At 49.9% G+C, this 24,485-nt stretch overlaps 1 non-coding gene across 1 annotated transcript; it reads left to right on the top strand.

The window, feature by feature from the left end:
• Window positions 1-23,916: 23,916 nt before the first annotated feature.
• LOC128138450 (small nucleolar RNA SNORD45) lies at window positions 23,917-24,001 on the top strand. The gene has a single exon (XR_008234015.1). It is a non-coding gene; the product is annotated as a small nucleolar RNA SNORD45 (small nucleolar RNA).
• Window positions 24,002-24,485: the final 484 nt, after the last annotated feature.

Below are 24,485 nucleotides of genomic sequence, written 5' to 3'. Positions count from 1 at the left end.
TCTCTCTGTCCTGGTTTCAGCTGGGATAGAGTTAATTGTCTTCCTAGTAGCTGGTATGGTGCCATGTTTCGGGTTCAGTATGTGAAGAATGTTGATAACACTGATGTTTTCAGTTGTTGCTAAGTAATGTTTGGTCTAAAGTCAAGGATTTTTCAGCTTCTCATGCCCAGCCAGCGAGAAAGCTGGAGGGGCACAAGAAGTTGGCACAGGACACAGCCAGGGCAGCTGGCCCAAACTGGCCAACAGAGTATTCCATACCATGGGACGTCATGCCCAGTATATCAACTGGGGGGAGTCGGTGTGGGGGGATCGCCGCTCGGGGACTGGCTGGGTGTCGATCGGCGGGCGGTGAGCAGTTGCACTGCGCATCATTTGTACATTCCAATCCTTTTATTAGTGTTCTCATAATCATTATTAGTTTCTTCTTTCTTGTTCTATGAAACCGTTGTTATCTCAACCCACGAGTTTTACTCCTTTTCCTGATTTTCTCCCCCATCCCACTGGGTGGGTGGGGAGCAAGCGAGCGGCCGTGTGGTCCTTAGTTGCTGGCTGGGGTTAAACCACAACACTCTCCCGTGCAATACACGCGTGTGCCAGGCAGGGCAGTTCCCACCCGTGCTGTTGTGTAGTCTGTGTCCTTCGTTCTGCCTTCCGCAGGTCTCGATGCTCTTGGTGCTCAGCAAGTTTGGCGTGCCCCTCAGTAGGCATCTGTAGCCTTGAATGCCTTGCCTCACCTGCACAGAGTCGGCCAAGTGCGTCTTGTCTTGCAACTGAAGCTTAAATCAAAGTGTGCGTTGTGTTGTAGATGTTTCTGGATCATTCTGCTTGCAGTAGGTATCAGGGCTGCATCAGCAGCTCTTCTCTTGAGAGCCCTGTTTTCGTGGGGTCTACTTTCTGGGGTTTCTCCTCCACGTCTTTAGGGTCTTAGGTCTTACAGCCTGGCTTCTTGTGCATCCATTGTCCCAGTTTTGGCAGTAAGTTCTTGTCGCGGGCTGTTACATTTGACTCTTTTTTTTTTCTCTGGGGCTCCCATAGAGCCTCCTTACCTCGCCGTTGCAGCCCCGCAGGTCTTCTTGCTCGACAGCATCTCCCGTCTGGGAGTCATTCTTGTTGCTGAGAGTTTTCTCTCATTTTTGAGTCCCACTGGTTGTAGCGTTCTCTGTATTGTCAGTCCACGCACGTGTGTGTTTGGCTTGGAGCCGCTCTGCCTGGGGATGCCAAGTCAGGGAACAGCAGTAAGAGTCTATGGTTAAAATGTTGATACGCCTAAAATTTCTACTTTTTTAAAGATTCATTACACTTCAAATTTACCTTTGAAGTGTAAGAAGATAAGTGATGATGGTGACCGGAGACCTTCTGCCTATGAGCACCAATCTCAGAAGAACCGAGACATGAGAATGGAGAATGGATGAGATAAGATGATGAATGATAACGATATGAGAACAGAAAATTGGCTGGAAAACTACAGAGACTTTGGCTGGAAAATCACAGAGACTTTGGACTGGCACAATGGGTGGCAAAAGGGTATATACGGTTTGGAAACTTTTGGAAGTGTCATTCACTGCGGTGGTGGCCCAACTCTGAGTTGTTAATAAAGCAAACCTAGAGAAACCCACGTCTGAAAATTCTTTAACAGGAAGGCCATATTGCTTTTGAGGAGGTGTTTGTCGCGGAAGAGGTCTGTATCGATTGACGTGACTGCTGGTACTGGGGTTTTTTGGTTGTGGTTGGTTTATTTGTTGTTTTTTGGTTTTTTGTAGATGATGAAGTGGAACCTGGCAACTGCAGGACTATCCTGGTTAGCTGATGTGGTTTTTGTTGAGGATGGATGCAGACCCCCAGCCCTCTGGAAGCTAAGGTGAGGGACCACTTCCCTGCAGCGTGTAGGTTTTGACTTTAGTTTGAAAGAGATTTTCCAAAATGGAAATCTTTCTCATTCAAAGAAGTTGCATTTTATGAGCTTTCCATCAGAGCAGATCTTCAGCGATGCTGTACTTGGCGGTAGAAGTCATCAGCAACAAGACTGTTCACTCTTAAAAAAGAAAAAAAAACCAAAAAAAGTCAATTTCCTTCCAAAGACGCAAGTACAGCACGTCTTTTGAAAGTTGATTGCATCGCTGCTTTTTGGGTTCTCAGTTGTAACAGTCGAGATCTCTTAAAAACACGTTCCTCTGCATGCTGCAGTACAGCCAAAAGCAATAACAAATCTGCCAGTCCTTTTTGGTAGCCTGAGGTGTTGCAGCACTGGGGATTTGAATTTCCACCCCGCCAAAAGTAAAAGCATAGGAGGGATCTCTTATCTTACTGATTTTTTTTCTGTCATAAATGAAACTTTAAAAGAAGTTAAAATTGTATAATTTACAAACTGACTTGCATTGTTTAAACTGTAACTGCCAGTAGCTGTAGCATAGAATTTATTAGGTGCGCTTAAGCAGTTAGGTATTTGTTCTACATGTTTAAAAAGAGAGGCAACTAAATGTTACGGGGTTTTTTCCCAATATTTGGACAGAGTGCTCCAAAGTACTTTATTTCTGTCTGGCTTTCAATGGTGCATTTCCCTGGCAGTCAGTAGCATCTCTCTTGGGCAGTACAGCTGGCCAGGCGTCCCTCCGCATCATGTAACACACAAAACACCCTGTAGTCAAATAATAACTCTGTATTTTGGAGATGGCTAATTTAATGGAGTCAATTCACGGCTGTGCAAGTTAAGCTAACGCAAAAGGAATACCAAATACTTTTATCATAGAAGTATTTTATTGGATGTGTATAAATATCTGCATACCTTCTTAGTATGAAGTGAATTAAGGAGATTTGTTCTTTATTTTTCATTTTACTCTTTGAAGTTTTCCACTTCACTTTCAGCTTTATTGACCGAGCAAGCAAGATGTGCAGCAGCAGCAGCAGCGCAAGGGCTGTAGCTATTGTGGTGGATCCGTAAGCGTGGATTCTGATGACGTTACAGCCTCATCCCGCAGCCCCCCAGGATTATCTCCCTGCAGCAGGGCTGTGCGGAGGGGAGGAGACACCTTCCGACACTGGCAAGAGTGTTTACTTTTACGCTAAGAATGCGTTCAGAATGGTATCAGTTCGTCTTAATACTGATTTGAAGTGTTCAAATCACTCTTAGCTTTTAAAGGACGCGTTGTATTTTGAGCTGACCTGTTTACCTAGAATCTCCCTTTAGCTCAGCTACTACCCCTTATTCTGGTGGAATTTCCCCTACTTTCTTCTGTGCTATTTTTTTAATATGCTGATGTTTTAGGGTGCTTTCGAGGATTCCCGAGAAGACGCACACACACACACACACACACTGACTATAAGGGAAAAAGCAAGCATTTAACGACGACAGAAATGCGTTATGCTAAGGGTATCTTGTAAAGCAGATTAACATCCTGACCCGAGGACCGTGAGGAAGACGGACCATCCGTACATTCTTGTGCCGTCTTGCACCGCGAGCTCGGCCCAGCAATCGGTAGGTGCCAGCTTTCCGTGGGCGTCCCCACGGAGGCAACGGTGGCCTTGCCGTACACCAGCCCGCTGCTCTTCGGAAAAATCCTGGTATTTATACATTTGCGGAGGAACAGGTATTCCAAGCAACGGGCAACAAACCATCCGTTTTCTGTGCTGACTGCGCTTTTCTCGGCTATCTATTTCTCCCCCAGTGTTCACCCACGGACCAAAACCCCATCTTTTAACCCCTCCGTATACAGCTGAAATACAATTTGGGGGGGGGGTTTTCTTGTTTTTCACATGTCCTGTCGTAAGCATCTCACGATGCTCAGCAGAGCGCGGGGCCGAGAGGGACCAGGGACGTTTGCGACCCGGGGAACCCGTCCCGGTGCAGAGCAGAGCGCGAGATGTGGCACCATCCTCTGGCACGCTCCGCCTCCTTGGGGCAGCCACCAGCCTGCAGGACAAGGGCTGGGGGGGGGCTGCAACTGTTTGCGGTGGGGGGGGGCCCTCCTTTTATTTTTCTAGTGGAGCCACTGCTTTTGGGGAGCAGGCACGTACCTATGTAAAAGGCATTATTAAAGTCACAAGCTGCTGGTTGGGGTCCTTTCCCTTGGTTTGTGCTTTTTTTGGGGGGGGGGGAATAAGAAGGAGGGGGTCTGGGGGGGTGATGACATCATTTGGGGCACCCCAATGTCACTGCAGGGGGCAGGGATGTGGCGGAGGAGAGGAGGTGAATGGGGGATGGGGGGGTCCCCCCCAAAAAGGGGGATCGCAGCCCAAAAATGCCTGACCATTGATGGAGGGGGAGTGTTAAAAAGAATACTAAAACACTAAATATGGGGGTGAGGTGATGAAGTGGAGAAAAAATCTCTCGTTTTCATATATATTGAAAAATTATATTCATTTATATATAAAAGGATTTAAAAAGAAACCCCCGTATCTAATGTATTACAGGAAGCATTTTAGAATTATATATGAAGGTATATATTCTCGGGTATTATTTCCACCAATTGCCGCAAAACCTACAGAGAAGGAAACACCCCATAAATTACACATGCAAGGCCAACAAATGTTTTTAATTCTGTCTTTGGCTTTTCTGCCTCTTGGCTCTAACCGAGTGTTGTTTTTGCAGGGTGATCCCAAAAACAGAGAGAAGCTCTTCCTCGAGGGACCTGTGGGCAGGTGGGCCAGCTGGCAGAGTTGTCCGAATTTCTGGAAGTTCTTTCCGAGCTTTTCCTGGCCAGAGGCAGCACTGGGAGGAGGGAGAGGGTGGGCTGCTGGTGTCCTTCGTGCAGCTTGGTCCCTGCTTTGGTACTTGATGGATTCTTCTTCCTCCTCTTCCTCCTCCCCAGCATTGCAGAAGTTAGACGTTGTGTTTCTCCCTCATCAGGGAAGCCCTCCTCCTCCCTGCTGAGGGGTCGTAGTTTGTGGCGTCCATGAACCGGCTCCGGAGATCGTAACCCTGCCACAGGGATCTGCTTGGCTCGCTCTGCCTCGGCAGGATTTGATCCTGAGCAGCCCTGGGTGCCGGAGCCTGCTTGGAGCGGGCACTGGAGGGTCCTGGGGCCGCATCATCCCTTGGGACTTGCTCACGACGTGGAGGACTTCTTCTCGCACCTCTTCCTCCTCTTGCGGAGCGATGGTTGTCCGTGTACTCCACGAACCGGCTGCGGAGATTATAACCCCGCCGCGGGGATCGGCTCCGCTCTTTTTCCCGCAGCTGAGTTTGCTCCCCGGCAGCCTGGGATGCGGGAACCGGCTTGGAGCTGGAGCTGGAGGTCAACGAAGGTGAATCATCCCTGGGGGTTTGTTCGTGACTCGGAGGACTAGTTCTCCTCCTCCTCGCTGAGCCACGGTCGTCTGTGTATTCCGCGAACCGTCTGCAGAGTTTACAGCCACACTGCGGGGATCGGCTCCGCTCTCTCTCCTGAAGCAATCTTTGCTCCCAGGCAGCCTGGGATGCGGGAACCGGCTTGGAGCTGGAGTTGGAGGTCCACAGAGGCGAGTCATCCCTGGGGACTTGTTTGTGACTCGGAGGACTAGTTCTCCTCCTCCTCGCTGAGCCACGGTCATCAGTGTACTCCACAAACCATCTGCAGAGTTTACAGCCACACTGCGGGGATCGGCTCCGCTCTCTCTCCTGAAGCAATCTTTGCTCCCAAGCAGCCCGGGATGTGGGAGCCCACCGGGAGCTGGAGGTCCACGGAGGTGAGTCATCCCTGGGGGTTTGCTCGTGACTCGGAGGACTAGTTCTCCTCCTCCTCGCTGAGCCACGGTCATCAGTGTACTCCACAAACCATCTGCAGAGTTTACAGCCACACCGCAGGGATTGGCTCCGCTCTCTCTCCCGCAGCAATCTTTGCTTCCAAGCAGCCCGGGATGCGGAAGCCCACCGTGAGCTGGAGTTGGAGGTCCACGGAGGTGAGTCATCCCTGGGGGTTTGTTCGTGACTCGGAGGACTAGTTCTCCTCCTCCTCGCTGAGCCACGGTCGTCCGTGTTCTCCACGAACCGGCTGCAGAGATTATAACCCCGTAGCGGGGATCGGCTCCGCTCTCTCTCCCGCAGCAATCTTTGCTCCCAAGCAGCCTGGGATGTGGGAGCCCACCGGGAGCTGGAGGTCCACGGAGGTGAGTCATCCCTGGGGGTTTGTTCGTGACTCGGAGGACTAGTTCTCCTCCTCCTCGCTGAGCCACGGTCATCCGTGTACTCCGCAAACCATCTGCAGAGTTTACAGCCACACCGCAGGGATTGGCTCTGCTCTCTCTCCCGCAGCAATCTTTGCTTCCAAGCAGCCCGGGATGTGGGAGCCCACCGGGAGCTGGAGTTGGAGGTCCACGGAGGTGAGTCATCCCTGGGGGTTTGTTCGTGACTCGGAGGACTAGTTCTCCTCCTCCTCGCTGAGCCACGGTCGTCCGTGTTCTCCACGAACCGGCTGCAGAGATTATAACCATGTAGCGGGGATCGGCTCCGCTCTCTCTCCCGCAGCAATCTTTGCTCCCAAGCAGCCCGGGATGCGGGAGCCCAGCGGGAGCTGGAGTTGGAGGTCCACGGAGGTGAGTCATCCCTGGGGGCTTGTTCGTGACTCGGACTAGTCCTCCTCCTTGCTGAGTAGTTGTAGTCCTTGGTGGCCACGAGGCAGCTGCAGAAATCCTTGTCCCGTTGCGGCAAGTTGCTCCAGGCCCTCTCCCTGGCCCCATTCCTCTGGCAGCAGGAACAGGAGGTGAATCCGTCCTCCTCCTCGTCGTCCCGTTGCGCAGCGTGCGGCCCACGGTCAAACAGTTGACAGCGGAACGGGAAGCCGGGTTGGGTTCTGGACGCGCACGAGGCCGTGCTGCGCCTGCCTGCCCAGGCTGCAGATGCCTCCCGCGCATCTGCCTGGTTTAACTGGCTGGTCCTGGTTCTTGTAGAGGAGCTGCAGTCCTCTGGAGCATCCTCCATGCCCACCGCCACGTCCTGCAAAGAGAGCTGTGAAAAGGCCCTGACCTTTCCCCATGAAAGGAACAGAACAGTGGGGAACCCCCAGAAACTGTGGGACGGGACAGCTAAGGGCGTCCCAGAGCTTCTCCTGGAGGGCTGCAAAGGCAGAAGACCCAAAGGTGGACAAATGGGGTGGATCGAGGTGGGATGCTTTGAGAGGGAGAAGCGTTGCAGCTTTGAAGAAAGCTGCAGCGTGGGAGGGAAAAGAGAACGATGCCAAGATCCTGGAAAGAAATGCACTGATCCATCTCCCCAGAGTTACCTTAGTCCTAGGAAGAAGACCCGGTGGTCCCACAGGATCTACCTTCTTGCTGCCGGCCGCCCACTGACTCGGGAAGGCATGGGCATGTGATGGTATCTGTGGGGAAGAAGGCCTTCCTCCCCTTAAATCAGAGCTCCTGGAGAAAAAAAAAAGAGTGATTTCTGTTTAGGGCTGTTCTTGCAGCTTTCCCTGGGGTCCAGCCATTTTCTTGGAGCAGTTTCTATGACAGAGAGAAGACGTATCCAAACCTACAAATTTGAAATTTGGTTGGGGTCTGCCCTTATTGGAGCAAGACCTCATCTTTATCCTCCCTACGGCCTCCATTTCATAGAGTCCTAAAATGGTTGGGGTCAGCAGGGACCTTAAGGATCATCTTGTTCCATCTCCCCTGCCATGGGGTGAGGTTGTTCAAAGCCCCATCCAACCTGGCCTTGGACACTTTCGGGGAAGGGGCATCCACAACTGCTCTGGGCAACCTCTTCCAGTGTCTCACCACCCTCACCGTAAAGAATTTCTTCCTAACAGCTGACCTAAACCTGCCCTCTTTCAGTTTAAAACCGTTCCCCCTAGTCCTACCACTACACTCCCTCATAAAAAGTCCCTTCCCATCTTTCCCTTTAAGTACTCTTCTGTTATTACCTGACATAGAACAGCAAATAGGCTTGCTGCTGGAGAACCGTGTTGCTGTCACAAAGATCCACAGATGAATCGTCCATCTCGTACCACAGCCCGTTGCTGGCCTGTAAAAAAAAAGGCAACGATATCTGGAGATGAACTGCACGGTTTCTCCACAAAAATGCAGGCAGAAAACTACAGAACCAAGAGCACGCCAAAACAAACCCAACCCAGCCTCTAAGGAGACCTTCTCCCCCAAATCCTTGGCTGCCGGTATCACTGCCGTGAAAGTCTGTCTTCCTCAGCACGCCTTTTTCTCGTGCGTGGAAGGAAGTTGCTCTTTACCTTTGTGTAGCAGAAATAGTGCCCTGAATGACACCTGTTACCGCTGTGCACCAGGACAGCGTATAAGGAGTAGAAGAGCGGTTCTCCGTCTGTCTGAGACATGTATGGGCGAAGATCCAAGCAGTTGGAGTACTTCACAACCTACGGAGAGACCGAGAGTGCTCGGAAATGATCCTGAAATACTACACGAAATAGCCTTCCAAGACCAGAGGTGTATAAATACATCTTTGGGGCTCATGAACACTTGGGTTTTCCCTAAAGCAACAGGTAATGGTTTGGGTGGCAGGACACTGTTCTCGGCCAAAGCAGCTCTCCCGGAGCAGAGTACGTGCTTGTCTTCCCGCGGCAACTCTCCTCTCCCCGGAAGGGAACGCGAAAAACTCAACGTGAACGGCTTGTGAAAGAGCGTACTGCTTTGGGAAATATCCCGCTCCAGGAAGGGAACGTTGCGCTCCAGTTGCATACGCACCTTGTTGATCTTCCCGCCGCTGAAATCTTCAAACCGTTTCAGACACACGGTGAGAACCTTGGGTGCGCGATGGATTGTAAACCTCTTGGAGGCGGCAACCGTCTTGTTACACCTTGAAACCAAGCACAGAGCCAAGTGCTGAAATGCAACCTTCGTATACGCCCTATCTTGCCCCAAGAAGGCCAGACATCCTTTCATGTCTCACACCCCCCTACGCTGTTTTAAGGCTGTTCAGATGCACAGAGCCATATTAAAATATCGGTGCCTCATTATCGTGCATCTAACCTATGTGAATTATTATGTTAATATATTATGTTATGTGAAAAGATGGCTTATGCTAGAGTATGTGCAGCACCTTCACGCAGGATCTAGTATTAATATGGTGTTAATAATCATCTTACTGGCTGCATTTAAAGCAGTTTTCACCATCTAGCTGCTCGGGTTTCACGAAGTCCGTCAGCGCTGCGGTGACAGTTGAGGCTGCCTGGAGGAGTGAGAAAGGAGAGAACTGATCTCCGGGAAACGCCCTCGCCCAAACACTTATCAGGAGTTGACAAGAAGACCCAGGTGAACCCTCAAGCAGCGCCCACAAGGAGGCAGAAAGAGGGCACGATGCTGAACATTTCCCTCAATTCCCTCAATTCCCGGGGCTATCAAGAGCTACGTCTCTGTGCCACTGCTCAGTTCAGCTACCGATGGCGCGCGGGGTCATCAATAATGAAAATAATACCACCCGTCAGACGGGTGTTGAGGGAGGGCAAAAAGAAGAAGGACGCAGAGGGATCCTTCCACTCCACTTCCCACCCACCACCAGGCTCTCTTGTGTTCACGGTATGCGTTTTTAAAGCAACTGTGTTGATTCTGGAAAGCTACAGGGGCCTTGCGACATCTTGAAGCACAACTAAACTCTCTTACTTTGATATCCAAAGGAATATCCAGAAAGGCCTCATAGGAATCAGAAACCACTTTGCAGCTCGAGCACGTGACTGGAAGGAAATTCAAAATGCTCAGCGATGGGGAAGTCGACTGACTGTGCCGCTTTACGTCCTTCATACCTACTACGCCAGTCACACCATCGGCTGTTCATCACAGGCCAACAGAAGGACACAGACAATTCCAGGGAGAGCAATGGTTGTGGAAAAGTACCTCTGGATCTCAGAAAGCCCCCAAATATTTGGTGGACGATGGTAGTCGATTCGGAAGGGATGTCCAAGCTGGAAATAAATGGTAAGGCAGAGAGTTATCTCCTCCCGGAGTTTTGCTTTGTGTGAAAGCCCTGGGCGTAGTTTTTCCTTGATGGCACTGCACCAAGGAGTCCAAAGGGCTCGGGAACATTGCAAAGGTAATTTGCTTGTGCTTACTTGCTGATTCCACCCAGACAAGCTCTCTGCATGGCATCAATAGCATAACGTAAGAATTCATGGGCATCTTCCTGCCTGCCAAGCTGGAAATGTTTTCCTATTACTAAAAAAGAAGAAGTTAGTAGCTTTCTCCTACAAGAACAGAAGAAAACTTGTCAAAGCACCCGAAATGACTCACGTGTGAGAATGCTGACGACAGCCGAAGGATAGATGGCACCGCCTGAGAAGCGCAGGACGCTGTTAACGTGCTTTTCCATTCTGCACATCATGCAGAAGCCTGGCTGGCGGCCTGAAGAGGAAGGGAGGGAAGCAAGAGCCTTAGGTGAGCAAAACATCCACAGCAATGGGAAAGCCAGTGGGGATTTTGAAGTTCTAAGAACGGTCTCCGCTCCTGCCAAGGTGACAGCATCCCAACGAGCCCAGGACATTTTAACGCAGAGAAAACTTTCTTCAGAGGGATGTTAAACTGACAGAATATTTCTGTGCAATAAGCAAAGAGGGTTTAACCTGCAGGAATAGGGACCGAGACCTCGGGCTAGAAAGGGGTGCCCTTCTGAAGACGAACACAGCTAGATACGGCAAGTGCCTTCTAGGCTTGAGTGTTCAGAGAAGACCCACTCGGGGAATTGGCAAAGAAGGGCTGCTTTTCTCTTAAATTCCAGATTCTTGGAATCCTTGGGAAGTGCCCGACAGATTTACAAGGAGCTGTTCCTAAAAGTACTCACACGACTGGCTGTGCTCACGAGAGAGCAGGTAGTTGGCCAGAGGTGGGGTGTATGTCAGGCACTGCAGGACGGAGTTGAGGAAACACGTGTTGCCCGAGTTGTGGAGTCCCGCTCCAGCTCTGCATCGTTGCTGCCAGTCCATGTAAATCTTCTCCGGGGGAAAGAGGATCCTTTGTGGCGGAGCCATTCCCTCAGCAATGACTGCAGGGCGACGACATTTGAAAAGAGATGAGACAATATTGTTGCACGGAAGCACATGTAAAAAAGTTGAGTTCTCTAAGGGAGGACCCAGTACAACCCAGTAAAAAAGTTGAGTTGTCTACAGGAGGACCCCGTACAACCAGCTTAAACATCCAACCCGGAAGCATCAGGGGAAGCCTAACACTGCCACTGAAATTTTTCTGCTCAAGACAGTGTTTTGGAAAACAACGTGTTCCCCTGCTTACTTTCCATAAAGTCCAACAAACCCACCCTCTGACTTCTGTGCCTTGGGCTACCTTCCTTTCGCTCTACAGTCGTGAACTGCAGTATCAAGTCTTCCCTTTTCCTGACTGTAATTTCAGGAAAACAAGCAAGTCCCTAGCCCAGAAGGTAACCCTACTAATGTCAGATCTTTCTACGAGCAATGTCTTCTTTCAAAGATCGTACATAGTGGCAGAGCAGTGACAAAACGCGTCTCCCTGTGTCTCATTGAAAACACCTGGGTAAGTCTGGGTGCTATCGGGAAACGCCCCAGAATTCCCTCTCGGTCGTCAGGACCTCAACGTTCAGGGATGGAGCACCAGCCACCTCCGTTGTTTGGGGATTCGCAAAACCCAAGCCTGCCGCTGAAGCTGTTACTCACAGGAGTCGTTCCCCATCGCAGCCATCGCTCCTCGCAGGAACAGAGGGCGATGCTTGGGATGACAAAGGATGTCAGGACACGCTCCAGAAAGGCAAGATGAGCGCAAATCCCGTCACCTGATCACAAAGAAATAATCGTAGCTCAACAAAATGATTAAAAAAACCCCCACAGAACAGGATCCGCCATCAGAAGTGTTTCGGTGGTACTTGTAACTGCTGCAGAGCTGCGTTCTGATGTCCCTGGTCGCAGGACTCCAACCGACGGCAATCACCAAGGCCTTTTTGAAAGACTGCTTTGCGTGTCACCTTCTCTGAAGGTGCTGCTTCCCTCTGGCTAGCATTAGCAGCAGTCCTCGGGCTCTCCAGCCCGCACTTTCCCACCTTGTACGCAGGAGCGACCGGCTTTCGGCCGCTACTTTAACGTCTGCCTTTGCCGTGCTCCTTTTCTGTCTCCTTTCCTACCGCATCAGTCGGGCTGGGCTTCTTGCCATTCTAGGCTGAGCCCAACACCTCAGACTACACTACCACCCCCCTACTTACCTATCCTAGAAGAAAAAAGAAAGAAAAGATTTTTTTTATCCTAAAGAAATAAGAATTAGCAAACAGGAACGCTGCCCATAGCCCATCTCTGGCCAGCCCATCAAGGTGCAATAGCTCAACCTACAGCTCGGAAGGTATAGACCAGCCTATACTTTTAAACCATAAAAGTATTTCTACCATTTTTCCCATTTCTACCTACTCTAGATCTGTCCTGAAAGTCAAATCATAATTACCTTTGCACAAGGATGGCAGTTGAGGAGAAGCGGGCAGAAAACGATAAATGGTTGGGAAAAAAAAGTAGGCACGCAAAGAGCAGAAGAAAGAGCTGAGCTATCCCGAAGGCCAGCTCAGCCCAACTGGCTGCCTCTGGCTTGCTCTTCAGGATGCCAAGCCCTGGCCAGGTGAGGTCACAAACGCCGGGCGTTGTGCCGCATCGCTGCCCCTTTGTGACACGGGGATGCACGGGGACGCGCTGCGGCCACAGCCCAGCCACCTCAGGTAGCCAGCAGCTGGGAGCCACTGGGCTTCCCCACACGCTGCTGGCCAAGGGCTGTTCATCCGCTGCCGGAGCTCCCACCTCGTCCCCGAGCCGCACCAGCCAGATGAACAAAAAGCTGCCTGGGGCTGTAAGGATGCCTCTTCGCACCCGGGTTGACCTTGGATTTCTTTTCCACTCTTCCCAGGTACAGGACTGTGTCTGAGAGGGTCGTGTAGCAAAGCACGTGGTCTCTTGCGGGTTCATTTCCAATGAATTTTTATCTCTGAACCGGCGCTACCAAAGAAACACCTTCGACGACGGCGCTGGGTTGACCTTGGCTGTCTGCCAGGCCCCCACCCAGCTGCTCTCTCACCCTCGAGCTCCAAAAAACGTTTGTATGTGGCTTTTTAGCACCTTCGCATTTCGTAGAATCATAGAATCATTTCGGTTGGAAAAGACCTTCAAGATCGTCGAGCCCAACCGGCAACAATGCGCGCTAAACCACGTCTTGAAGTGCTTTGTCTACGCGCTTTTTGAACACCTCCAGGGATGGTGACTCCACCACTTCCCTGGGCAGCCTGGTCCAATGCCTGACAACCCTTTCAGTAAAGAAATTTTTTCTAATATCCAAACTAAACCTCCCCTGGTGCAACTTGAGGCCATTTCCTCTCCTCCTATCCCTAGTTACTTGAGAGTAGAGACCAGCACCCACCTCGCTTACACCCTCCTTTCAGGTCGTTGTAGAGAGCGATGAGGTCTCCCCTCAGCCTCCTCTTCTCCAGACTAAACCACCCCGGTTCCCTCAGCCGCTCCTCGGAAGTTCTCTAGACCCTTCTCCTTGTTCTCCAGACCCCTCACCGCCTCGGTTGCCCTTCTCCGGACACGCTCCAGCACCTCAACATCTTTCCCGTAGTGAGTGTCACGGTCCACTCGGTGGACTCGTGATGGTTCGTTTGCTACAGTCTCAAAAGTGCAAAATTAAGGTGACCAACACCAAAGGGGATAGCAATAATCACACAGTAAAACTTTATTGTATTGCCTGTGAAGAGGCACGCAATAGTTAGAGATGGGTGAAAGAAAGGAGAAAAGAGTAAAGTTAATTTTAGAGAGAGGAGAAAGAGAAGTTATAGCTACCACTGCTGATCTCAAGACGTCCTAACAGTCCCGGGTCCAGCTAATGCCGCGTCGTCGATCGTCGTGGTCCTTGGTGGGGAAGCTCCAAATTTCCGTTGTTCAGAAGTCATCTTTTATGCTTAGTAACACACCTTGCTCCACCTCTGCCTCAGGAGTCTCCGCCCTTCTCGAGCGAGGCTATTACGCAGGCACAGGGTCAGTGTCCGAGGCGTGGTAAGTCTTGGAGGCGTGTAGCCTTCGACCAGGAGGTGTGTTTTGGTATTATAATGAAGCAAAGTTTGTCTAAAGTTCATTATTTCTTCATGGATGTTATGGTAACAGTTGCAATCCATCCTTTTTGTACAGTGAGGTGTGGGGTGATTCCCTCTAAGCGAAACGTTTGTGTCCTGAATGCTTTAGGGTCAACAGAAGTTATGAAGGTTGTTCCGGTAAAGCTGATGCTGCCAGGAGAGGAAGGCACGATCACTATTGACATGGTGGTTGGGAACATTCCGACTAACCTGTTAGGAATAGATGCCCTTAAAGGAAGGGGGTGGGAGGATTCAGAAGGATTGTTGTGGACTTTCGGGACACTGCAGCTGTGCGGTTATCTTTAACAGAGCCTTGTACCACGCGTTCTGTTCTTGGGATTGGCCACTGCACTCCAAACAGGCCGTTGTCAGGTAACGTACTGTTCATGTTCCTGATGACGATGTTGAGACAATGCTGATTTTCTGACTGACTCTTACACCACTCCGTGGCTCAACATGGTCATCAGGACATCAGGACCATTTGGTGGTAGCATGATAAAGAAGAGGAAGAATAAAAGGAAAAGAAGAGAGAGAGAGAGAGAGAGAGAAGATAGAAAGACAACTACAATGATATCAATTACAATCAAAGCTGTTTGAATTAATGAGGTTCCAAAACATCAATTGATTTGGAGATATCCACATTGGATGGGACATCAAGCATATTGTATGTGTTCAATACAGACATCAAACGTGTTAACCGATTCATCATTCTCCAGGCTGTGACATACAATACTGCTGACAAAGCCAAACTGATCAAAACCAATATCAAGAGAACCACGATGGGGTGACACAACTTGTTCAGGATGCCTGTAGTAGTAGGCGACCATACGAAAAGTGTGTCCCACCATCTATGTTCTGCATCCTTTTGCACTCTTTCTAAAACTCGGTGTATTTCTTTCACATTGTGATGAACAGTTATTAAGGTTTTCTGTCCGTTTTCCCTAATTTTTTCCAAAATCGCAACCAAATCCTTGTGTTGTAATAACTGTTTTACCAAAGCGAGATTCATTCCAATGGGTATAGGTAGTAATTCATGAATCAACATGTAGTTAAATTGCAAAAGTTGGTGAGACGTGACCGGGGCTGAATAGGAAAAGTCACATCCGACAATCTTAGTAAAATTGCAAACACAGAAATTTGAATGATTTTTAGTCTCTACAACTACCTTGTCTACAGATAGAAAGTCACAAACAGTCCTCAAACATACACAGCCTTTGCCGATATATATGAGTACTGTTTCAGGGTTTTCATTAGGATGAATCTCAAAATGGCAAATATTTTGTTCAGTGTCTAAACAAATATCTTGTGCCTCAATTGCATTACCTTCACAAACAAATCCTTGTTGTTCCCGTACAATGCAAGATTCCAAATTAACAGTTTGCCATTTTTTCATTCACCTTTCGGGCCCATACTCTATGCTCAAAAGGATAGAGTATAGTTCCGTTGTGGTTCAACCCTAATGCAATAACGGGATAGATTGGGTATATGGTAGCATTATATATAGTAAGCACAAAAGTTGTAGCTGTGTTTGTAACGGGATCGTAAGTAAAGTTAACCAGGTTCCACCAGGATTGGAGTTCCTTCTCAAAATCAGTGGCACTGTCCCAAATTATTTTCCGAATTTCAGTGGGGAGAATACCTTCTTCACCTTCTCTTATAATTGAGGCGGCTACCGACTGCATCCATATTTGAGCCTGGATACAACTGAGAGCCAAAGAGAGGTTATTTTGGACCACCCCAAGTGCGTCAGTAATCAATTTGTGGTCCCTTATATTTACCTTTTCCCATTTTGGTAATATATTTGACAACAGCCACTGGTTAGTCCCCAAAGCCAATAACGAAGATCGCAAAGGCTGTTGTAATTTAGCCAAATCACTAATTGAAGTGGCCAACTTGTTCATTATTACTTCCGAATCGATGCTATTTAGAACTCCCAATCCTGTTGCCAAAACACCGGTTAGGTCTCTCCATGTTCTTCTCATGGGAAGAGTTCGTCTTTGCAGCCAGGTTGTCCATCCCTCGTAAGAAGTCTTTAGGAAAGGTGAGCAAGCTGGCTGAATGTCTGAAACATTGTTCTGCATCGACAATTCAATTCGTTTGAGAGACCATGCCGGATTAAGCAACATTTGTTGTAGGCCCGTATTTCTGATCACATACGGTCCAATTTCAAAGATTTTGGGTTAAGCACAACAATTGGTTGGGTAGTAGGTATTACAACGTCTATTTTAAATCCTCCCCCATCCAATCTGAACCTCCAACTATAATTGTTACATTGCTCTCATGCGAGGTCAAGGACTCGCGATATATTAATGTCCATCATTTTGCCACGACATTATCATCCAGATCTTCACCATCCACGCCTGTCACCATCATCACTGTCAGCAAAAGGACTGGAATGACTCGTTCCTTCATGGTCCTGTAAAAAAGCACAAACTAGGCCTCGGTCTTAAAACCGGGTCAAAGGGTTAGAAGTCTGGTCACTTTGGATGCATTCGGTCTTCGAAAATCTACTGTGAGCCTCCACTTCCCATTAGGTTTTTTCACCGGCCATACCGGCAAGTTAAAAGGAGAATGTGTATTTACCACCACTCCTTGTTCCCGCATCTCCTGCATGACTGGTTTGATACCTTCCTTTGCTCCCAGGGGGAGGGGATATTGTTTAACACTAGTTACTTTGCTAAATGGTAGAGGGGGTGCAGTTTGAAGTAGCCTGATGTTCAGCTGCAGTGTCCCGAAAGTCCACAACAATCCTTCTGAATCCTCCCACCCCCTTCCTTTAAGGGCATCTATTCCTAACAGGTTAGTCGGAATGTTCCCAACCACCATGTTCCTCTCCCGGCAGCATCAGCTTTACTGGAACAACCTTCATAACTTCTGTTGACCCTAAAGCATTCAGGACACAAACGTTTCGCTTAGAGGGAATCACCCCACACCTCTGTGCATCTTCCTCAGTCAGGGCGGAGATCTGTGCACCGGTGTCAATTAAAAAGGTTACGGGTGCACGCTTAGGACCTACAATAGCTGTAATCCATAAATCTCCTCTGTTAGTTTTAGTGAGCTGTCGGATATAAATCCATCCTCCGTTCCCCCGCCCACTGCTAAGGAACGGAGGTTCTAGTTTCCCTGCTGACTTTCCCCGTCACCCGTGCTCTCCGCGGGGTGGGGGGGCGGCTGTGGGCATGACAGGAGAGATTTCTCTATTTGACCCTAAGTGCTGTGGGTGTTGTTTCGGACCATACCACTTTGATATCAGTTTACTCAGTTTATTAAGGGGTAAACCATCCATCACATCTCTGGGAACTCCCTTTTTAATTCCCAAGGCCCACCATTGTTGTCGAGTCAGGGGCTGTCTTCCTCCTCCCCCAGTTTTAGAGTAGGAGTAGTCAGCAACAGTGGCGGGGTCAGTGAGAGCAGTTACAGTTTTACTAACAGATAGGGGTAGATTTTTAGCTCCCACTTGACGGATTCCTTTAGATTTCTCCTCCAAAGTTCTCATAGGAATGTATTTTCTGCTATAATCTATCAATTCCTGTGCTACATCTCCCTATGTCCACATCCTTTTATGCTTTGAGTGGGAAGGAGACGAGCTATAATTGAGAGGTGAATCTGTGCCAACATCAATTTCATCTCTTTTGCCTTTAATAAAGCTCTCCAACTTTTCTACAGGGTCTAAAGATGCTATGGTCCTTTGGAGAACAATCCCGGTAGATTTGAGTGATTCTGGGAGTCCCCTTATCAAAGGAGTCATGATTTCAGGATTCACCGGCAACATCATCGGGGATTCACATCCGGGAACTAACTTCCTTTCATGTATCATCTGCAGGCAGGCTGCTTTGTGCACACTTTCTAGCAATTGATCAGCTGTGCCTGTGATTGCTAGGGGATCTCCCCTGTCTAAGGGGTTCAGCCCTCCGGCCCAATAGGCAGCCCGCTGGGTTAGGGACCATGGGGCACGTCTATCCCCTGCCGTTAAAAAGACACCGTGGCCCCAGTAACCACTAGCTTCCCTTTCATTCAACTGAATTTGGTCCCCTCCAGTTAAAGATACACGCCACACATACTCTGTTTCGGCTTCTTTGGGAAGGCGCCCATATTCTCTTTTCATTTTGGCCAATTCGGTGGGAGTGTATGGTATCTCTTTAGTTGTAATATGTGGGTCATTATCCTCATCATTTATATAAGCATAATCTGCTTTAATCAAAGGCCTCACTTGGGGGTTTTCCCTGAAGTGTCTCCTTGCTTCCTCTAGTTCCTTTTGGGGGTATACCTGACTTATTTGCCAAATACCTATCTTTTTCATCTTCATTTCTATCTCATTCAATGATTCAGCAGACTTTGAAAGTCCTTCTTTCAAGGCATCTTTTAGACAGCGATTCTCTTCCTCCTTTTCCTCTGCTCGCTGTTTGTACAAGCTAATTACTCTCTCTTTCTCTGCTACCTGCTCTTCCAGGTTGGAGGTTGTTTTCTGCAAAAGTTGTACCAAATTTTCAAGGGATTCTATGATTTGTTTTTCCTGGCTACGCCGCTTATAGCGGTCTTCAATTGCTGCGACCAGGCTGGCTCCAAGAACTGCACAGATTATCGCTTTGCCCTTGCCTGACCGTGATCCAGCCTCATTATGTATAGAAATCACTTGGTCTGTTACACTCTGTAAATTCGCCCAATTGTCTCGAGCCCACACTTCCCCAGATGGGGAGGGTCGAGCTCCATACTTTGCCAAAAGTGCATAAAACGAGTCAAGATTTTTTACTGATGGAGAGTCTTGATAACCATTCTTTTCAGTCATTTTTGCTGCAAAGGGCCAAACTCACTTCGGGGAGGTCAAACTTAGTTACACCACACAGGCAACAACTGCTGCGTCGCCCTCCTCTTCCCCGAGTGGCTAAAGGGACTAAAATCTCACTTCGGGGAGTCAAAACTTAGTTGCTCACAAGTGCAGACTTTCTCTGCTTGTCCCTTCAACTTCCCCTGGTAGTCAACCTCATCTAAAGAGGACAGTTCCCCCATTTGCACTAAGAGATCCTTGCACTTGATCCTGATAGAGAGAGCCCTCAATTCGAGTTTGGGGTGAAATACACTGAGGTGTGTGCGGTGTGCGGGAATCCCGAATCGCCCTCCTTCCTTTCTGGACTTCTCTCACCCTTTCAGGTGTAGGGCCAGTTGCGGCTGGAACGAAACGTTCTTCCCCTGTTACAAACCCCACAAAACCTGCACCCCTCTGTCTCTCAGGATCCTGTCTGTGACGCCACTTTAATGTCACGGTCCACTCGGTGGACTCGTGATGGTTCGTTTGCTACGATCTCGAAAGTGCAAAATTAAGGTGACCAACACCAAAGGGGATAGCAATAATCACACAGTAAAACATCATGCAGAAGCCTGGCTGGCGGCCTGAAGAGGAAGGGAGGGAAGCAAGAGCCTTAGGTGAGCAAAACATCCACAGCAATGGGAAACCCAGTGGGGATTTTGAAGTTCTAAGAACGGTCTCGGCTCCTCCCAAGGCGACAGCATCCCAACGAGCCCAGGACATTTTAGCGCAGAGAAAACTTTCTTCAGAGGGATGTTGACCTGGTTTCAGCTGGGATAGAGTTAACTGTCTTCCTAGTAGCTGGTACAGTGCTGTGTTTTGAGTTCAGTATGTGAAGAATGTTGATAACACTGATGTTTTCATTTGTTGCTCAGTAGTGTTTAGACTAATGTCAAGGATTTTTCAGCTTCTCATGCCCAGCCAGTGAGAAAGCTGGAGGGGCACAAGAAGTTGGCACAGGACACAGCCAGGGCACCTGACCCAAACTGGCCAACGGTGTATTCCATACCATGTGACGTCCCATCTAGTATAGGAACGGGGAAGGGGGGGCAGGGATTCGCCGCTCGGGGACTGGCGGGGTGTCGGTCGGCGGGTGGTGAGCAATTGCACTGCGCATCATTTGTACATTCCAATCCTTTCATTATTGCTGTTGTCATTTTATGAGTGTTATCATTATCATTATTAGTTTCTTCTTTTCTGTTCTATTAAACCGTTCTTATCTCAACCCACGGGTTTTGCTTCTTTTCCTGAATTTCTCCCCCATCCCACTGGGTGGGGGGGGAGTGAGTGAGCGGCTGCGTGGTGTTTAGTTGCTGGCTGGGGTTAAACCACGACAGATGTTAAACTGACAGAATATTTCTGTGCAATAAGCAAAGAGGGTTTAACCTGCAGGAATAGGGACCGAGACCTCGGGCTAGAAAGGGGTGCCCTTCTGAAGACGAACACAGCTAGATACGACAAGTGCCTTCTAGGCTTGAGTGTTCAGAGAAGACCCACTCGGGGAATTGGCAAAGAAGGGCTGCTTTTCTCTTAAATTCCAGATTCTTGGAATCCTTGGGAAGTGCCCGACAGATTTACAAGGAGCTGTTCCTAAAAGTACTCACACGACTGGCTGTGCTCACGAGAGAGCAGGTAGTTGGCCAGAGGTGGGGTGTATGTCAGGCACTGCAGGACGGAGTTGAGGAAACACATGTTGCCCGAGTTGTGGAGTCCCGCTCCAGCTCTGCATCGTTGCTGCCAGTCCATGTAAATCTTCTCCGGGGGAAAGAGGATCCTTTGTGGCGGAGCCATTCCCTCAGCAACGACTGCAGGGCGACGACATTTGAAAAGAGATGAGACAATATTGTTGCACGGAAGCACATGTAAAAAAGTTCAGTTCTCTACGGGAGGACCCAGTACAACCAGCTGTGTCGTGCTTTGTCTACGCGCTTTTTGAACACCTCCAGGGATGGTGACTCCACCACTTCCCTGGGCAGCCTGGTCCAATGCCTGACAACCCTTTCAGTAAAGAAATTTTTTCTAATATCCAAACTAAACCTCCCCTGGCGCAACTTGAGGCCGTTTCCTCTCCTCCTATCCCTAGTTACTTGAGAGGAGAGACCAGCACCCACCTCGCTACACCCTCCTTTCAGGTCGTTGTAGAGAGCGATGAGGTCTCCCCTCAGCCTCCTCTTCTCCAGACTAAACCACCCCGGTTCCCTCAGCCGCTCCTCGGAAGTTCTCTAGACCCTTCTCCTTGTTCTCCAGACCCCTCACCGCCTCGGTTGCCCTTCTCTGGACACGCTCCAGCACCTCAACGTCTTTCCCGTAGTGAGGGGCCCAAAACTGAAGCCAGGACTCGAGGTGTCACCTCACCAGTGCCCAGTACAGGGGGACAACCACCTCCCCGCTCCTGCTGGCCACACTATTTCTGAGACAGGCCAGGATGCCGTTGGCCTTCGTGGCCACCTGGGCACACTGCTGGCTCATATTCAGCCGGCTGTCAACCAGCACCCCCAGGTCTTCTTCTGCCGGGCAGCTTTCCGGCCACTCTTCCCCAAAGCTGTAGCATTCCAAGGGGTTGCCGTGACCAAAGTGCAGGACCCGGCACTTGGCCTTGTAGAACTTCATACGATTGGCCTCAGCCCATCGATCCAGCCTGTCCAGATCCCTCTGTAGAGCCTTCCCACCCTCCAGCAGATCAACCCATCCTCCCAACTTGGTGTCATCCACAAACTTGCTGAGGGAGCACTCGATCCCCTCGTCCAAATCATCGGTAAAGCTATTGGAACCAGCCCCAATCCTGAGCCCTGGGGAACACCGCTTGCGACCCGCCTTTTCTCCTGCCTCCAGGGTTTGTCAGCTTTCCATCAGCCACAGCTTTGCCAGATTCCCGCTCGAGGTGGCTGGCGGCAGTTTTGTTCCTGCCCTGCTTGGCTTACGTAGTTTTGGGCTGTCCCCACTCGGGACATCTGGTATAACTCCTTGTTCCCGCTCGAAACATTGCCCCATGCCAGCTACCGTGAAGAAAATTAACTCTATCCCAGCCCAAACCAGCACACCTCCCCTGTAAACGAGAGGGTTTAGATGCCAGGACAAATGACAATTTGCCAGCTCGGCAGAGCACGGGTGCCCTGAGATGTCTCAGGAGAGGCAGGCTGGGCTAAAGCTTCTCTCCTCCTCCTCCTCTCCGGGTTCTGTGGTCCAGCGGAGCAGCTGGGACTTTTCTGCAAGGACACCCTGGGTCCCGCTGTGCTGTCCTGCAGGCAGCAGCACAAGCCAGGCATGACGCTGTCTGCTCAGCACGCTCTGGGTGTTCTCCATGGGAAGGACAGCATGGGACTGGGCTTGTTGTTCCAGCTTTATTAAAAAACCCCTAAATTTATTAAAATACAGCTGTTTTCCAGAGGAGGATTTCACTTCTTCAGGGCTTACCAGGGGCCAGCAGCACAGCGACTACAGGCTCCATCCCGACGTTGGCATCTCTCTTATCGGGACGAAGATCTCCTCCGCTGCTGGAGTCCTGACGGAGAGTTCAGGGTCTTTCGCCAAGGGCGGGAGGGCCGCAAGAGAAGGCAGCGGAGCAGCCGTGACCCCCCCCCACTGCCTGCAGAGACCCCCAGGAGTCCCCTGCAGACCACGGCACCCTGCCCAGTCCCCGTCCCCTGCCCCACCAGCCCCTCCTCGCCGTCGCAGATATCCCGCAGCTCCGGTTCCTCGGGTGCCGTGCGGCAAGACCTTGCGGCCAAGGACTGTGGCCCACCGATGAACCTGATGGCCACCGCTGGCAAGGTGGCTCGAGTGTCCCGCAGGTACGGCAGGCTCTGCCGGAGGTCGTCTTCCACCCTCTTCTTGTTGGGCGCTAACTAGAAAGAGCACAAGGAACTGGTACGGACCCTCCCAAGTCGGCCGGACCAGTACCTCCTCCCAGTAACCCCTTCCTGCGGCGATCTCCGTCTCCCAGAAAGAGCTGGGACAGGTTCAGACAGCCGCAGGCAGCGGGGGCCCGGGGATGCTGAGACCCCTCTTTCATATTGCCAGGGCCCATATGAGTCACCATTTCCAAAGGGCCGTTTTTAAAGCCTAAAAACAAGGATTTTGGCCCTAAAATGGGGCTTTGGACCCTACAAATGGGTCTTTGGATGCTCATTATATGCCTCGGGCATTAAGGAAATGAGGCTTTGAGCCCTAAGTGAGGGGTTTGTACCTTAAAAAGAGGGTTGGGAGCCTACAACTGAAGTCCTTCAACCCTAGAATCAAAGCTTTGGACCCTAAAAATGAGGCTTTGGGACCTAAGCATGAGGCTTTGAGCCCTAGAAGTGGGCTTTGGACCCTCCAAATGAGGGTTTGGACACTCCAGATGCAGCTTGGACCCTAAAAATGCCTGTCTGGATCCTAAAAAAGAGGCTTTGGACCCTGAAAATGAGACTATGCAAACTAACACTGAGCCTCTGCACCCTAAAAATGAAGGTTTTGGAAACTAAAATGAGGCTTTGGAAGGCAAAGCTAAGAGTTTGGAAAGTAAAAATGAGGCTTTGGACTGTATAAATTCGGATTTAGACTCTACAAATGAGGCTTTGGTCCTTCCAGATCAGACTTTGGGGCTTAAAAATGATGCTCTGGGCCCTTAAAATGAGTCTCTGAACCTTAAGAACGGACCTTGGAGCTAATAAATTAGTTTTTGTACTCCATATATGTGGGTCTGGACCTTAAAAATGACTGTTTGCACCCCCCAAAGTAGGCTTTGGTCTTTTAAATTGATGCTTTTTGCCCTAACATTGAGGCTTGCATTATAAAAATAAGGGTTTACACTTGCAAAACTCAGGGTTGAATTTTAAAAATGATGCTTTGTAAAGCACAAAATCGGACTTGCTCACCGTAGCTATCTCCACGGCAGGTTAAATTTCTCGCCGTCTATTGTGTTTTAGTTCCCTTCTCACGCAAACGGTGGTGACAAACAGTACCCAAAAGGCTCTGGTGCTCCCAAACGGCGGCTTGATGGTCTGCGTAACCCACCTCTAGCCGCATCTCAAGGAGCGTAGGAACGGCGTTACAAGTAAATAAGGCAGCGTCCTGCTTTAGGAAGAAAGCGTGTTGGATTTGAAACCCTCGGGTAGGACAGGAGGAGCATGTCTTCTTGGGTCAGCGATGAGCGTCGGCACGTATTATCTGATCCAGAGCCGATGTCTGTCGCCGCTTTAGCTCTGGAATTACTCTGAGACCCAGGAGGCTCCATTTTCCTTAGGCTGTCACCTAAGGGAGTCGAGATAAAGACAGTTTAACAAGCGCAGGGAATAAGAAAGGAAACCAACGGACGTGACAGCAACCACCGACCACCTCTCACCAGCAGGCAGACGCCCAGCCATCTCGGTGCGACGGCTGCCTTGGGAAGACTCCCCCAGTCCCGAATTTCTTGCTGAGCGTGACACTACGTGGAACGGACCGTGGTACCTCGTCGGTCAGCTCGGGGCAGCGGTCTCTGCTGTGTCCCCTCCCAGCCAGCTCACTGGGGCAGCAGAGCGAGAAACGGAGAAGCCCTTGGTTCTGCATAAGCACCGCTCAGCAGTAGGTAAACATTGGTGCGCTGTCAACGCTCAAAACGGCACCGTGCAAGCTGCGATGACAAAACAATGACCTGTATCCCAGCACAGAAACCCTTCTGTGCCCGCTCACGATTCCTATTCCTATGAGAAACCCATGAAAAATAGG

The sequence above is a fragment of the Harpia harpyja genome, unplaced genomic scaffold (assembly GCF_026419915.1).
Source record: "Harpia harpyja isolate bHarHar1 unplaced genomic scaffold, bHarHar1 primary haplotype scaffold_46, whole genome shotgun sequence".
Classification (NCBI taxonomy): Eukaryota; Metazoa; Chordata; class Aves; order Accipitriformes; family Accipitridae; genus Harpia; species Harpia harpyja.
Note: the sequence above shows the minus strand (reverse complement) of the source record. Positions and strands in the feature narration are given on the sequence as shown.